Here is a 15,868-nt window from a genome sequence, read left to right on the forward strand (position 1 = left end):
TTCGGCAGCAGCCCCAGTTGGCTCAGTAACCGGCTCTACTGCCACCTTAGGCTCCTGAGATGGTAAGTCCCCCTCCAAATCTATCACTAGAGGGGCATTAGGGAGCTCGGGTTTCGAGATGGGAGCCTGTGGGAGCTCGGGCATCGAAGAAGGAACCTGTGGGAGGTCGGGCTCAGGGGTGGGGGTACTTGGGGGCTCTATGCATGCCTTCTTGGCGGCTTACTTCTTCCTCTTCTTCATTTGGCGAAGGAGCCTCTAACCGGTATTCCTCTCTTCCTCCATGGGACCTGCAATAGAGCTCGGTGTTAGTAAGCTTGAAAATACTTAGCTAATTAAGCGAGATGCTGAGGTAAAAATAGACCTACCCGGGCTCAAACCGGCCTGAATGAGCTTCTCTTCAGCAATGTAATCTTTGTGATCAGTCCCGACCTGAGCCCAGGAGTGGAGTGTTTCCCTCGTCTTCTGGTCGAGAATAATGCCAGGGTCTTGGGTAGCCACCCTCCAGCTAGTAAGGAAGGGCCACCTCGTGCCGCTCCGGACTACAAAGTAGTCCCGCTTCTAGGTCGGGACCTTGCTTGGGAGTTTGTGTAAGAATTTGAAGCCCGGGCGAGGGGACAGATAGTAAGTCCGCCTGTTCTCGGGGAGAACGCCTGAGGCGCTCTTCTTTATTGACAAAATAGAACAAAGGATATCTATATCTAAGGGGAGGTTGTATTCGAAACAAAGGGAGATAGTCCCAACCACGTTTTGAATAGAGTTTGGGTGGAGCTGTTCAGCATGACGTTAAAGCGTCTCAACACCTCGGGGATAAGGGGGTGAAGAGGGAGATGAAGCTCGACAACGAGTTGCTCCCTAAAGATCACAATCTCATCCAGACCGTGCTCCCAAGGGAAGTTGCCGGTAGGAAGACTATATGAGTATTCCTAAGGTAGGTTGAAGTGTTGGATGAGGTGCTGAAGTCTCTCTAGTGTCATAGTGGATGGACCGAACTGATCTGGCACCCGACCTTAGCGGGAGGTGGACGCCAGCATACCCGAGGTCACTCGTGCCTCGTGGGAAGGTTGGGAAACAGCGGGGCCACCCTGACCCGAGGTACCCACCTCGGGCTCGTTTAAGAGACTATCCCTGCTAGACATTGAATGAAATGAACTGAAAAAAGAAAAAGGGCGGCTCGGGGACTCACCAAGGAAAAACACAACCGAACTAGAACTGGACGAGTTAGAAGACTCAAGTTGAAGACTCCATACGCAAGCTCAAGCTAGGCGAAGGATACTTAGTGGCGAAAGAAAATAACCCGGGTCCCCCACTATTTATAGTCACTAGGCCTGGGCACCAACGGTCAAGATCGAAGCAATCTGACGGTTCTCAAGAAAACCGGCTATGAGGCTCTCGAGGTGAAATTAGTTTAGTGCATTTTTTGGCATCCATGAAGTCTACATCGCGTGACGTCCGCGCGTGAGTTGTACATGGCCCGGGTTTTTCCTTTCGAGTGAATGGAGCGCCAGATCAGTCTGGCCAACGGGTTGCCTGACAGGGTGGAATAAGTGCCGAGCCAAATACACCCGGCGCACCGTGAACTACCTGCGCTGGGTCAGCATCCCCAGCACGGGGAGTGGGGGGCAATTGATGGAGGGTGATTTGGCCCGACCTCGTAGCACAGGGACAAGTGTGCGTGACCTGGCTCGACGAACAACTCAGCCTAACAACACAACCGTAACTCGACGGGAGGGACCCGCCGAGTCCAACATTGGCCACTCGGCGGGTTAAGCGACTCGTCGGGGACTAGCGCCCGACCAACCTTGACTCCCACCAAGTGTGGGAGATCCCAAACTCCTCTTAGGGCCCGAGCTCCTCCTAAGGGGCCTCGAGCTCTCCCTTCCTAAGAAGAGAGCACCCCGGTTCTTGGCTAAGTGCCCCGAGGGAGAAACACCTCGGGACAGCAACATCAAGACTCTTGTTCACACTTGCTTAAGGCCCGCCTCCAGTGCGGGCACCTCGACGTACCTCGGCACCTCGATGCAAGGCAAACCTGCCCTAGGTGGTTCGGCGCACAATAGCTCGGCAAGCTGTAGGGAGATCTGCTTGACATCCGTGCCTACCTGACATTCGTACCTACCTAATCTGGTGGCAAGGCTCGGATCCCTTTCCAGGCGGCGTTCTGCTTACTAGGCGGCATTCTGCTTGCCGGCTCTTAAAAGCATGGCGCGCCTGTCGGGTTCGTACCTTGCATTAGCAGCCTGTAGCAACAACCTGCACCTGCCACACCTGCCCTGGTGGTAACGGCTAGGGCAGTGGCGGTTATGCCAGATGTAACCGAGCTTCGATATAAAAGAACCCCAACCCTCACAAAGCGAAGGTATTGAAGCTATCACTTTCAACACTCTTAACTCTCTGTATCTTCTTTGAGTTTTCCTCAGAGTTCTAACTTAGCCATCGGAGTGTTCCCTTCGGGAGAGCTCCCCGGGAACCCTTCACTTTCTTCTTCCTCTCAGGTGTCGTCCATCACAGCTAGGAGCCAATTCTTAGCCAGCTAAGAGTGCCCAGATTGTGTTGCATCAGTAGCCGATCAGTTGCTGAATGACTCACAGACATTGATATTCTTCGATGAGTTCTCCAACCTTCTGCGGTTTTGGGTTCTCCCACCTTAGGACCTTGAAAGGTTTTCCTTTTTCAGTTTTTTATTTTTAATTATTTTGATAAAAATAATAAAATAATAGATAATTCTTGAATAATGAAACAAAAGCGTTTGGATGAAAGGTACATTAGCGGGAATGTGATTAAGTGTCAATTTAAGATGATAAACTAAATGCGATAGTGCGATGCAATGGGAGGATGTGAAACGAAGTTGCGATTAGGATACAATCGTGATGCGATTCATATTTCACTATTTCTTATCGCATCTTGATTAGTGAGTTCGCGATAGAAAATTCATGTATTTGTGCCATCGTCCTATTGTACTTGTACTACTAGTTATGTGCCACGATTAACTCCAGATACTTACAAAATACATTACAATAATCCCACTATTTTTATGAAAAATGACTTTTTTTTTGTCATCATTAAACCAAAATTACATAAACATTTAATGGAGCATAATGATTTATTCATATAAATGTATATATAATAAATGGGGTTCATATTGGGTCCAATTGGCTGATGCTTCAACCCTAATTAACTTAATTCATCTAAACCTGGGTCATGTTGAACCCAATTTTTTGAAAAAAAAAAAAAAACAACTTAACGAAGCCCAAAATTGGCATTAAGATCGGAGTCTGCCAATGTGGATTGAGGAGAGAGGAGATACTACACTTGATCTTAGCCAAAAGGTCGAGAAAGATATAGCATTATCTCATTTTAAATTAATGAGGTATTAAGATGGAATATGGATTACGCACACTTTGAATGATCAACAGGCAAGATGTAATACAGATTTGACCTTTGTGAGCAGTTGGTTTCTAACGGACAAACATGGTTTGATTATTCTAGAACTTGTTTTGTTAGGCATATTGAGATCACGATAATGAGTTCATGTATTAGAACGTGTTATCCAAAATAAAAAAAAAGAAGAAAAAAATATATTTCTGAATCGTGTGAGATGGAGCATAAAATGCACTCACACTAAAAAAAATAAGAAAAGGGTGAGATGGAGCATAAAATGCACTCATCCCTAGATCCCAAACCCTAATTCACCTTTTGATGCATCAAACTCAAGATAAGTGGTGGAGATGTGACACATAAGCAAGCTTATGGTAATAACATTCATTGTTTTGTTCTGAAAAATCGTGAGAGGGTACTTTTGAATATTGCTACATGTGATTATGAAAACAAAGAGAGCTTACTCTAATCCTAAATTATTCATGCGAAGAGATGCCCGTTTCTCTTGATTGTCGATTTCACTTGGGGACATGAGGATTGGCGATTTAAGATTATTCTTTGCCAAGTTAAAGAGGAAAAGAAGTGGACGAAGGGAAGGATCATGAATACAGATCAAGGCACGCGGGAGAACAAATACCCTGTTGAGAAAATTCCAAAACAATCTTTTAATTAGCTTGTTCTTGTTTTAATTTTGTTTTGAGTTTTGTCTTGCCCGTGGACGGGCAAGAGTTTAAGTGTGGGGGATTTGACGAGAGTAGAATTTATCATATTTTTATCCCTAATTATTCAGTCTTTTATACTGAATTAACATCTAATTGGACTCATATTTCTGTTTAGGGCATGAAAGAGGCATCAGGAGCAAAGAAAGACAAATCGGATGGGTTTTCATAGTTTTGGCAGCGATCAGTAATCCGGGCCTCACTTTCATATACGATCTTCGATTGGGCTCATTCATGTTCAACTAGAAAGATAAGAGATAAAACTACAACTTTCATATTTTGGGATTTCGCAGATTCGGCCTATATCAAAGTCAAATCTGAGCCTAAATATGGAGCACTTTCGTAATGAGACCCAATTCCCAAGTGAAGCCCATTTCACAGAAGAACATTGAAGCAACCCAAGATATTAAAGCAGCCCATTCGAATTCAAGAGTCGAGAGTCCTCTTAGATTTAAACTCTTAAATGTAATTCCATAAAGATTAAGAAAGGTTTTAGATAATGAGAGAGGAGAGAAGATAGGATAGGATAGGAGGAGTTTGGATCAAGGCTGGATTATTCATTCTTGAGATAACTCCAAGAAATTGTAATCTATATGAGAACTGGGGGATACCAGCCCTAGGTGAAAGAATGGTAGGATCCATCTAATGGACGCCATAAAGGTTGCGGAATGGGTGGGCGAATTTCAAAAATTTCCTACATTCTCTCAACTGGGAATCATATTCCCTAAGTTTAGAATACAATATTCAAGGATCCTACTTGAATCATAATCAAACCAGATCTGTACCAAAAGATAAATGGGAAGAATATACCTGATCCGGAGAAGCAGTATCTCCCAAAGTTGGTGTTCACGCCCAAAGAATGCTCCAAGATCCGTTCCTGCTGAAGATGACACAGCTGTGGATGGAACAGAACCAGTAGGGTGCGTCCTACACACTGGATCCTTCACAAGAATCCTCTGGAAACACTAAACACTGAATCCTTTTAGTCTTTGTTGCAAGACTAATGTCAAGAACAGATTTCTTGACTTTTCTTTTCTGCAAAGATCTAATCTTGCAATGGCAGATGGCGGCGGCAGGAGGAGATCTTCAAAACGAAAAAAAAAAGCTGAACTGCTTTTTCTCTTTTTCTGGAGAGTATGAGATCTGATCTCAATTCGCAGGAGATATCCTATACCTCTTCAAGGTGGTTCGAAATCTCCTCCTTTCTTCTTGATTAAGAAACCTCCTTTTTAGGAGTTATCCCAATCCAAATCAGTATTTGGATAGGGGATAATCTTAATCCTTTCTGCAGATAGAGTTAGCTTACTCCTGATCTTATCAGGAGGTTACCAGATTCAAATATAATTTGAATTTGGTCTCTAAGAGTGGATAAGGCTAAAGGCCCAATCCTTTTACTAACTTTAATCTCAAATTCGCCCCATGGATGGGTGATCATATCAGCCCACCTCGAAATGGGCTTTTGGCCCATTAAGTGTTCAGTGTCTAATTACTTTCCAATCTGCTGCCCAGTTGGGCTTCTTTGTATGGCATGGGACCCAAGCATTGATCTACACACCAGCCACATGGGTTTGGCCCAACCTCTAAAACAAGGCCCAGCCGAATTCATTGAAAAACTCAATGAACCCCTTGAGTCCATCATATGGACCCTATGGGCCCAACACTTACATTAAGTGGTCTCTGGGCCAAGACATCTTATAAAAGCCCAGGCACTGTGGGCAGGTGCAAGATTAGCCCATCAGGTATTATCCTCAATGGTCTTACACTTAACCTCTCAGCCCTTAATGATCAAGCACTGCCCGACAAGAGAGGACCTCTCCCTCGGCTGCAAGGAACAGTGCCGCACTCTCCTCTCACATGGATCCCGGGAATTAAAACCATTTGCAAACAATTCGAAACCGTACATATATATATATATATATATAAATATATTAATTTTGCAAAACAAAATTCCAACGATTGAAATCAACTGCCGGTAGTTTGGTTTCCATCAGAGAGAGTGCATTCCCGATCATTACCCTTTGTCCAACAAAGTGGCTGATTCTGTCACTATGATCACCCACTCAGATGAATTCTCAAACTGCCCCAACATACCCAAGTTTTGATCCCCGCTAAGGATCTCACTGAATGGCATATCAAAGGCAGCCTGATCCAACACCTAGTGAAATGTCATAATCGAGTCTAGGGGTCAGGTGTAACTTTCCAGTTTTGCCCATCTATCTCCAAGGTCCAGGGCAATACTGGAAATCTGGTCCGGTTCAAGGATTCAAGTAATCCCATACCGCATGTGCCTCGGGTCTTACCTTGGTGGCTGGGACAGGCCATCCCAACACTTGGTGGCACACCAGTATCAGCCTTGGCAGGATAAATCTCCCCAGACTTATCCAACGGCTGTGAACATTTAAAACTAACATGAGTCTCTATAAATGTCCAGTTTTAGGGTTTTACACAGAATTAAACCAAACAACATGAATCAAACATGCACTTTATTTATTTCCACTAAATAACAAAAGTACATCAAATCAGATTGAAGCTAAGGGCATACAAAACTGTCTAACAGCTCCCACTTGCACTTAGGTCCAATCTGGTACAAGTCGGAGTCCCATACTTTCCACGTGTTTCTCAAACACCTTCTGTGCCAGTGGCTTAGTCAATGGGTCTGCCACATTATCCGCTAATGCTACCTTCTGAATCAGGACGTCCCCTCTATCAACGATCTCCCGCAGTACATGGTACTTTCTCTCGATGTGCTTCGACTTCGAGTGAGCCCGAGGCTCTTTAGCCTGGGCGATCGCTCCATTGTTGTCACACAACAACGGGATGGGAGATGTGCTGGATGAAATTGCTCCCAATTCGTGTATGAACTTCTTCATCCACACGGCTTCCTTGGCAGCTTCACTTGCGGCAATGTACTCGGCCTCGGTTGTGGAGTCTGCAGTGGACCCCTATTTGCTGCTTTTCCAGCAAACAGCACACGATCCTATCGTGAAAACATACCCAGATGTAGACTTTCTATCATCTGGATCCGACTGGAAATCGGCATCGGTATACCCTAGCACTTGCAGTGAACTACCATCGAATACCAGACAAAACTCTTTTGTCCTTCGAAGGTATTTGAGTATGTTCTTCACAGCAGTCCAATGCTCCTGCCCTTGGTTTGCCTGGAATCTGCTTACCACACTCACCGCCTGAGCAATGTCAAGGCGAGTGCACAGCATGGCATACATGATGCTCCCTATGGCTGAGGCATAGGGAACGTCTCTCATGCTCTCAATCTCCTCAGAAGTCTTGGGAGACATCTTCTTGGAGAGAGTGACTCCGTGTCTAAAAGGAACGTTTCCTTTCTTGGAGTTCTCCATGCTGTACCTCTTGACAATTTTGTCAATATAAGCAGCCTGGGATAATCCAATTATCCGCTTCGATCTATCTCTATAGAGTCGAAGACCCAGTATGTATGAAGCTTCTCCAAGATCTTTCATGGAGAACTGCTGTGATAGCCATACCTTGACCGAAGTCAACATTCCTACATCATTCCCAATGAGCAGGATATCATCCACGTACAACACCAAAAAGGTGATCTTATCCCCACTGGACTTCCTGTAAACACAGGGCTCATCCGGATTCTGCTCAAAGTCAAACGTTTTGACTGCAGAATCAAAACGGATGTTCCAACTCCTAGAAGCCTGCTTAATTCCATATATGGATCTATTAAGTTTACATACCATGTGTTCCTGACCAGCAGCAATGAAGCCTTGCGCCTGCTGCATGTAGATATCTTCACTAAGATCTCCATTCAGGAACGTGGTTTTGACATCCATTTGCCAAATTTCATAGTCATGGTACGCTGCTACAGCTAGCAGGATCCTAATGGATTTAAGCATGGCCACGGGCGAAAAAGTTTCCTCATAGTCGATGCCTTCTTTCTGAGTATACCCTTTTGCCACCAAGCGAGCTTTAAAGGTCTCAATCCTGCCATCGGGGCCCTTCTTCCTCTTGTAGATCCATTTGCAACCAATTGCTTTTACCCCAGGGGGCGGATCCACTAGAGTCTAGACTCCATTGGTCTCCATTGAGTCCATTTCATCCCTCATGGCCTCCACCCACTTCTGGGAGTCTATGTCTAACATAGCTTCCGCGTAAGTCACGGGATCCTCTTCACTAGTCAAGGTTTCCACCAGGTAACTATCCTAGTCATAACCATATCGGACTGGTGGTCTGGATACCCGGGTGGTTCTTCTAGGTTGGTAATTACTTGGAATTTGTGGGACATCTCCCACTGCTCCTGAGCTCTCCTCATCAAGAACTATTTCCTGACGATGGGTGTCCAGGATGTAATCGGATTCTAGGAACTGGGCGTTTCGACTGCAGAACACTTTCTGCTCACTCGGGTCATAGAATAGATAACCCACCGAATCCTTTGGGTAGCCTATAAACAGGCAACGACTGGTTTTAGATTCCAACTTGTCCCCACTTGTTCTTTTAACGTGTGCAGGACAACCCCAAATCTTCAAGTGTCTTACACTTGGCTTCCTTCCGGTCCAAAGTTCATATGGAGTTTTCGAAACTGATTTGGTTGGAACCCGATTCAGCACGTAGATAGCAGTCTCTAATGCGTATCCCCAAAAGGATGTGGGTAATTGTGAGCGTACGAGAAATGACCAGACCATGTCTAACAAGGTCCTATTCCTCCTCTCTGAAACACCGTTGACTTGAGGTGTAGCAGGAGGAGCTAATTGTGACACTATCCCATTGGCCTTTAAGTAGTCCCTGAATTCGTCAGAGAGATAATCGCCACATCGATCTGATCGAAGGGCCTTAATTTCTCTCCCTAACTGTTTCTCGACTTCCTGTCTGAACTCTTTGAACTTTTCAAATGATTCAGACTTATGTCTCATTAGGTACACGTAACCATATCGTGAAAAATCATCTGTAAAGGTGATGAAGTACACGTGTTGATTCCGTGTCCTAACACTCAGGGGACCACATACATCAGTATGTATTAGGTCAAGTGTGCCTTCAGATCTTTCAGGCTTACCGTCAAATGGCCGCTTAGACATCTTACCTTGAAGGCAAGGTTCACAAGTGGGAAGATTTTCTACAGTTAGAAAATCCAAAGGACCATCCTTTACCAACCTTGTGATTCGGTCAATACCGATATGGCCAAGTCGGTAATGCCAGAGGCACGTGGGACTCACTGTATCACGATTCCTTTTCTTGGGAATTTTGACCGACGTAGTTTCGGTTAAGTTAGTTTCCAGAGAAGGATGTAGAACATAGAGACCGTTCTCTAGTTCCCCGCATGCGATGAATTTATTATTCCGTTTAACAGTAATCATATTACTAAAATAAACAGTATATCCATCAGCACACAGTTTTGAAACAGAAATTAAATTTCTTCTCAAGTTCTGTACATAAAGACAATCTTTAAGTACAAGTATTCATTCTTTAAAAACTAATTCTACGGTTCCTATTGCTGCTGCTGCAACACTTGCAGTTGTTCCCAAGAATAGTGTCACTTCACCTTCACTCAACCTTCTGCTAACTTTGAACCCCTGCAGTGAGTTACACGCATGAGTTGAATCCCCGGAGTCAACACACCAGGACACAGAAGTAACTAACATGTTAGTTTCTATGACACAAGTTTCGATGTTGCCTTTCTTAGATTCCAGGTAGGCAGGACAATTCCTCTTCCAGTGGCCGGTCTGCTTGCAGAAGTGACAGACATCAGATGCCTTGTTCTTCTTCTGCTTCTTAGGATTGGCAGCCTTCTTCTGAGACTTCTTTGCCTTTCTCTTTTTCTTGCCCGATTTGTTAGCTTCAGCAAGCATAACTACAGGCTCATCCTTCTTGAGTAGATCCTCGGCTCTCTGCAACATATTGCTGAGTTCCTGGACGCTGACATTCAGCTTATTCATATTGTAGTTCATTGTGAACGCATTGAAGGAAGAGGGCAAAGAATTGAGGATGGCATCCACTTGCGTGCGAAGATCTAGCCCGGATCCAAGAGCTTCAAGTTCGTTAATGTAACCCATCATCCGAAGACAATGGTCATGAACTTTCTGCCCTTTGGTCATCTGCGCGGTCATGAACAATTTCAGGACCTTCTGTCGAGTAGAACGGTTCTGCTCTTCATACATTGTTCTTAGACTGTCCAATATGTCCTTGGCTAGTTCGATCTGATCGAACTGCCTCTGTATTGAGTTGTCTAATGAGGCAACGACAAAGCAGCGGGCTAGGGAGTTCTTATCCTCCCACTCTTGGTAGTCCCTTCTACGGGCCTCAGAAGCCCTATCACCCGGACGTTCCGGGGTAGGATTTTTCACTACCTTGTCTAACTTTTCGGAAGTTAGGACCAACATAAGATTTCTGTACCTGTCGGCATAGTTTGGTCCCTTTAGCTTGTTATCGTCTAGAAGCTTTGCAAATTGACCGTCTGCCATTTTCTGATAAAATAGCAAAATCATTAGTCCACAACCTTAGTTTGATTCATGTTACCTACATAGATATGGCTTTTAATCTATGTTCCATTCCCATTTGTTCATCTCTGAGATTTCCCTCCTTTCTCAGTGACGGAGACGACGAAATGTCTCTGGAAATGTGGGAAATCACATGGGGTGCGTGAAGCCAACTGTTTCAGCTGCATAACCTCACCACCTTTCTGTGACGGATCATATCCACTCATCAAATGAGTTTCCCTTTGGCCTCTGTCAGACAAGGTTCAGAGCCGTTTTCAGGTAAACCTTTCTGTCCAGTGAGTGCTTACCCATCATATTCAGGTTACGCCAAGGTACCGTGAGAGAGTTCCCATTTTCTGGTGAAGCCCCTCCCACATCGGTCTATGACGCCCCTATCATCTTATGAAACACTCTAATAGATCCAACAGCAAATGGATAGCCCAATTTTATGGTGCGTTTCCTCATTACTGAAGGACCCATCATTGTGCTAATGACGGAAGGCCTTTAGAGAGTCCATCACATGGGTCTCCCTATCACAAGCATTCATATTTGCTAGAGAGAACAAAAACGCCCTAGTTTTAATTTAGGTCAAACCAGAGTGGCTCCCACTGACTTTCATAAAGTCAGATTTCTGGTGGGCCTTAATCGGCTAGGGGTTCCGTACGCATCCCTTTTCAGGGTTGTGGGGCCCACCAAGCAAAGAGGGGTCATCCAATGACCTTGAAGGACACTATGGCAATGATGTGCATTTAGCCATGGTGTGCGCAAGAGCCACTAACGAGTTTTCATGGGCCAAGTACTTATGGCCCATGGTCGCAGCACATCAAACATCCAAACATCACATGTAAAGGAGGAATTGATCCAATCAATTAACTGCTGTAAAGCCCATTGAACAGCCCATTTAAAAACTAAGTCATTAACAATTAATGACTACTAGGTGTATGGGCTGAATCGCAGATAGTAGTTCGGCCCATACAGCTTATCTCACAATAATGGGCCTTTTGCAGTTTTAACCCTTTAAAACTGGGCTTTACAGGTGGGCCGAATTAATCCTTGTAATTGAACATCAGATTTGGAACAGCAAGTGTGAGAAATACAGACTGAAAAACAGTCCCTATCGAACCCCAGATTCGGTCCAAACAGTTTTGGTCCAATCTAGTCCGAGAGGATCCAAAATTGATTTTCAATTCAAGAATTAATTCATGAAAGATCTGAAATTAATAATTTAGATTTCAAACAATCACAAATCAAACTATGGACTATTCGCACCACCTGCAAGACAGAGGTTAATCACAAGGGTTGCAGTTTCACAAACTGCAAATCGCAGAAAGCGATTTCTCCAACTGCAAATCTCCAGCGCCGCCTTCTTCTTCCTTCTTCTTTAATCAAGAAAAAATAACAGAAATCCTATTTCTATTAATTACATTCTTGATCAAATCCTATACATTCAGTCTAAAATAAAAAAAAAAATTATTTACAAACCGAATATAAATAAATAGAAAGAAAAAGGGTGCACAGACTATCTGCGCCAAATCTGCACTGTGATCTCCAGGTTCGAACAGTCCATTAAATCAAAATAAATAAAGAACAATTCTAAATAAATTTTGGATTTAATAAAATTAATTTCAGATCAATCGCCCTTAACAAGAAACAGTTTCTTGAAAAAGAAAACAATCTGCGCAAATCTTGAAAGAACACCTTCTATCCATCTGCGCAGGGTCAGATCTGATTTTCTTTTGGTTCAAGATTTGAACCTGTGGCTCTGATACCACTGAAAGAATGGTAGGATCCATCTAATGGACGCCATAAAGGTTGCGGAATGGGTGGGCGAATTTCAAAAATTTCCTACCTTCTCTCAACTGGGAATCATATTCCCTAAGTTTAGAATACAATATTCAAGGATCCTACTTGAACCATAATCAAACCAGATCTGTACCAAAAGATAAATGGGAAGAATATACCTGATCCGGAGAAGCAGTATCTCCCAAAGTTGGTGTTCACGCCCAAAGAATGCTCCAAGATCCGTTCCTGCTGAAGATGACACAGCTGTGGATGGAACAGAACCAGTAGGGTGCGTCCTACACACTGGATCCTTCACAAGAATCCTCTGGAAACACTAAACACTGAATCCTTTTAGTCTTTGTTGCAAGACTAATGTCAAGAACAGATTTCTTGACTTTTCTTTTCTGCAAAGATCTAATCTTGCAATGGCAGATGGCGGCGGCAGGAGGAGATCTTCAAAACGAAAAAAAAAAGCTGAACTGCTTTTTCTCTTTTTCTGGAGAGTATGAGATCTGATCTCAATTCGCAGGAGATATCCTATACCTCTTCAAGGTGGTTCGAAATCTCCTCCTTTCTTCTTGATTAAGAAACCTCCTTTTTAGGAGTTATCCCAATCCAAATCAGTATTTGGATAGGGGATAATCTTAATCCTTTCTGCAGATAGAGTTAGCTTACTCCTGATCTTATCAGGAGGTTACCAGATTCAAATATAATTTGAATTTGGTCTCTAAGAGTGGATAAGGCTAAAGGCCCAATCCTTTTACTAACTTTAATCTCAAATTCGCCCCATGGATGGGTGATCATATCAGCCCACCTCGAAATGGGCTTTTGGCCCATTAAGTGTTCAGTGTCTAATTACTTTCCAATCTGCTGCCCAGTTGGGCTTCTTTGTATGGCGTGGGACCCAAGCATTGATCTACACACCAGCCACATGGGTTCGGCCCAGCCTCTAAAACAAGGCCCAGCCGAATTCATTGAAAAACTCAATGAACCCCTTGAGTCCATCATATGGACCCTATGGGCCCAACACTTACATTAAGTGGTCTCTGGGCCAAGACATCTTATAAAAGCCCAGGCACTGTGGGCAGGTGCAAGATTAGCCCATCAGGTATTATCCTCAATGGTCTTACACTTAATCTCTCAGCCCTTAATGATCAAGCACTGCCCGACAAGAGAGGACCTCTCCCTCGGCTGCAAGGAACAGTGCCGCACTCTCCTCTCACATGGATCCCGGGAATTAAAACCATTTGCAAACAATTCGAAACCGTACAATATATATATATAAATATATTAATTTTGCAAAACAAAATTCCAACGATTGAAATCAACTGCCGGTAGTTTGGTTTCCATCAGAGAGAGTGCATTCCCGATCATTACCCTTTGTCCGACAAAGTGGCTGATTCTGTCACTATGATCACCCACTCAGATGAATTCTCAAACTGCCCCAACATACCCAAGTTTTGATCCCCGCTAAGGATCTCACTGAATGGCATATCAAAGGCAGCCTGATCCAACACCTAGTGAAATGTCATAATCGAGTCTAGGGGTCAGGTGTAACTTTCCAGTTTTGCCCATCTATCTCCAAGGTCCAGGGCAATACTGGAAATCTGGTCCGGTTCAAGGATTCAAGTAATCCCATACCACATGTGCCTCGGGTCTTACCTTGGTGGCTGGGACAGGCCATCCCAACACTTGGTGGCACACCAGTATCAGCCTTGGCAGGATAAATCTCCCCAGACTTATCCAACGGCTGTGAACATTTAAAACTAACATGAGTCTCTATAAATGTCCAGTTTTAGGGTTTTACACAGAATTAAACCAAACAACATGAATCAAACATGCACTTTATTTATTTCCACTAAATAACAAAAGTACATCAAATCAGATTGAAGCTAAGGGCATACAAAACTGTCTAACACTAGGGTATCACGAATTGCATTGAGTTATCAATCAAGGGAGGAGAAAGGAGGTCAAGAAACAGTGGAGAGGGGATCAAGAATTCAAGAAATCTCAAGAAGAAAGTGGCGACAAGAAGAGGAGATCTCAACACCATGGGCGAATTCAAGAGTTCTTTCTTTCCCTTTGTTTGCTTTAATTCTTCAATCATGAACTGATTTGTTTCTTGCTAGGGCTTAGGAAAGCCTAATTATGTTAATGAATATATTTTTATCTTTATGATTTATCCAAGATTATGATTTTCATATAGTCTATGAATTATTGTGCTTAATGCAATTAAGAGCTTGTCCACCTCTTAATTGATTTGAGTTATGCGAATGAATCGAGAGAAGAATTCACATAATCGACTAAATAATTCAGAGTGTGAATTGAATGGTATATAGAGATATATATACATGATTCATCTGAATTTCATGGTCTTCTTGGACTTAATGCACTTCCATCTTAAGAGTTTTACTCGAGAGATCGAAGGGCTACCTGATGGGCATAGGTTTAGTATATCTCAAGAGAGAATATTAAACAAAATTTGGAAAGACCTCAGCTTATGAGAATGACAACTAATCTTGGTAAATCGAACCCATAAATATTCATTGCATTGGTTAGGTGGAGCAAAAGCCCTAGCGATTCCATTCTTTGCAGATTCGATTAGTGATCACCTTTGCTTCTATTTTCTTTTTCTAGTTTTTAATTTCAGTAGTTATTGCTCAAATCTGAATTTCGTTTGTCCAGATAATTAGGAAAGACTATGATTCTAATACTTATTTTGTTAAATCCCCATGGGAACGATATTTTTTATACTACTTGATAACTAGTGCACTTGCTAGGGTTATTTTTATAGCTATCATAGTCTTGCTACAATTGCAGGTTGTTTAAAGACTTTCTAAGTCGATGGTGGTAATGCAATATCAGTTCGAGCAATACTATACTCTATTTAGAACATTTTATTCAGTATACACATTAGATTAATTAAAGGAAGTGCCCAATGCACTGTAGGCCACAACGCATCGCTACCAATGCAGTACGTGACAAAAAAAATGTGGTACAGAAAAAAAATATTAGAAAAAGGGAGAAATTCTATGAAGAGGAAAGATATAGTATGAAAAGAATTTTGACCAATCAAAATTTATTGATGAATTTTAATAAATAACACCTTATAATTTATAATTTGCTATCACGTTTATGATTCTAGTTTATTGATTAGTTATTTTTGAGATATAAAAGTAATTACTCCAGGTGGCTAAAATTTGCAAGACCAAAGCTTCTTCCATAGAACAGAATGTGCATAATCCTCTTTGCTTAATCAATTCTATGTAAACAGACTTCGTGGTGAAATTACCCTTTGGAGTAAGTAACCATACAAGGAAATCTGGTTCAGTGATCTCAAACTGTAATAGAAGAAGCTTGCAAAAGTGATCAATGCTTAAAGGGTCAAAAAGCTCCATAACTTTGGTGCAGTCCCAATCTCAACCTTCATTGTCAAACAAAGAATTCACTGTAGAAGAATCTTATTCATCAAGATGATGTAAAGGTCAAAACCCTTGAACAGAGGGAACCCAGGGTAATGGAATTGAATTTAAACCCCGC

The 15,868-nt window shown here is 42.9% G+C and overlaps 1 pseudogene; it reads right to left on the reverse strand.

Moving 5' to 3' along the window:
- Positions 1-3,155: 3,155 nt before the first annotated feature.
- On the reverse strand, positions 3,156-3,340 carry LOC148870473 (U2 spliceosomal RNA; annotated as a pseudogene).
- Between the last annotated feature and the right edge of the window lie 12,528 nt (positions 3,341-15,868).

Source organism: Nelumbo lutea, chromosome 2 (assembly GCF_056320005.1).
Source record: "Nelumbo lutea isolate HS-2025 chromosome 2, American lotus-T2T, whole genome shotgun sequence".
NCBI lineage: Eukaryota > Viridiplantae > Streptophyta > Magnoliopsida > Proteales > Nelumbonaceae > Nelumbo > Nelumbo lutea.